We start from the raw sequence: 1,717 nt of genomic DNA, 5'->3' as shown, positions 1-1,717 counted from the left end.
ACTTTCGCAAAGACCGGTAATAGGATGGGTGACCACAAAAAAGTTTTCATCTCGAGCTCCTCCGTGCTTCGGAAGGCATGTTAAGCCGTTGGTCCCGGCTGCATTAGCAGTCGTTAATAACCATCAATCCGCACTGGGCCCGCGTGATGGTTTAAGGCCCGATCTCCCTATCCATCCATAGGGAAGGCCCGTGTCCCAGCAGTGGGGACGTTAATGGGCTGATGATGATGATTATGTCATACTTAGGTTTGCATCTGACGAAGTTCTCCTGATTCATATTCACTCTGGTCTTGGAAACTCCAAGATTTAAAACACTACTGCGACAGGCTATCCAATAATGTCTCATTACAATCAGATCTCATGAACTTTGAAGTGTGGGTAAAGAATACAGAATATACTTGTACTACTGCATCGCAACATAAGTATGCAGTTGTAAGCAAATAATTTGTAAAAGAAAATACAGATTTGCTTGAAAAATTTAAAACTGCCACAAGCTCTCGAGAGTTTCAAAGAATAAATTATAAAAATGTTTCTGAAACAACCACTCAGTTCAACAAACTTCGTGTCATATTATACGGTCATTAGTTATTCTTTATAATTTTCCCTCTTGACAATGTCGCTTTTTTGTTATTTATTTTGTATGGTCTTTATCAACAAAAAAATAAACTGTGTTTAACCAAATATTTACATACAGGGTGTTCGTGATATTGTACTGAATATTGAAGGGAATGATTCAGACCATGTCTCTGAGTTAATTTAATATCAAGTTTCTTTAATTATTTCCAATTTTATACTTTTACGATGGAAAATTCTACTCAGAATAATGAGCTGAATCATCCCCCTCAGTTTTCGTTACGATGTCACTTATACCCCGTACAAGTACGTACAGGTAGCCATATAAGTAACAAATACTGAGGAGGATGATTCAGACCATGATTCTGAGTAGATAACAAGTGGAATTTCCTCTCAGAAAAATTGTGAAAATGTTGATGGTTTTTAATTACTTTCAATTCCATACTTTTACCGACGGAAAATTCCGCTTGATCACCAAGTCATAGTCTGAACTACCCTTCAAAGTTTTCTTTACGACGTCACTAACACTCATATACCGAACCATACCGAATCATATACAGAACCTGAGATATATACACTCATCTTCCTTTATCATGTTCGGAAGCTTTACTTAAAGTCTATCAAATTACAAAACAATTACATGTTTTCAGACCAGATTAATAGATGTAAAAAGCACCCTTGAGGTGTAATTAAAACGTTTAGTTTTTACTGGTGTCATAAATCAAGCTTATTTGAAATTTATAAAGGGTTCGCGACGGCGCCGCTGTTCTAATCTTATAAATTATGAAAAACAACGAGAAAGCTATAAATTGCAATTCAGTTACCCGAGACGGCGACGGGGTAACGAGGCTGGGCGGATGGGCGCTGGGCGTGTGGGTGAATGGGCGCTTGCCTCAATGCTACATTACACTTGACTAATTAATTGAATACACAAATACACTTTATTACATCACCGTGTTGATATCAGAGTTGAAGTGGTGGCCTTTAGATATTATTTTAGTCTTCGATTCCGTCTCAGTAAATCTTTTTTCTTACGGCGTGATAATTTTAGTAACTCACTAGTTTGGTTAGGACATTGCATGCTGATCATCTGATTGTCCGAAAGTAAGACGATCCGTGCTTCGGAAGGCACGTTAAATAGTTG

The sequence above is a fragment of the Pectinophora gossypiella genome, chromosome 3, assembly GCF_024362695.1.
Source record: "Pectinophora gossypiella chromosome 3, ilPecGoss1.1, whole genome shotgun sequence".
Classification (NCBI taxonomy): domain Eukaryota; kingdom Metazoa; phylum Arthropoda; class Insecta; order Lepidoptera; family Gelechiidae; genus Pectinophora; species Pectinophora gossypiella.
Note: the sequence above shows the minus strand (reverse complement) of the source record.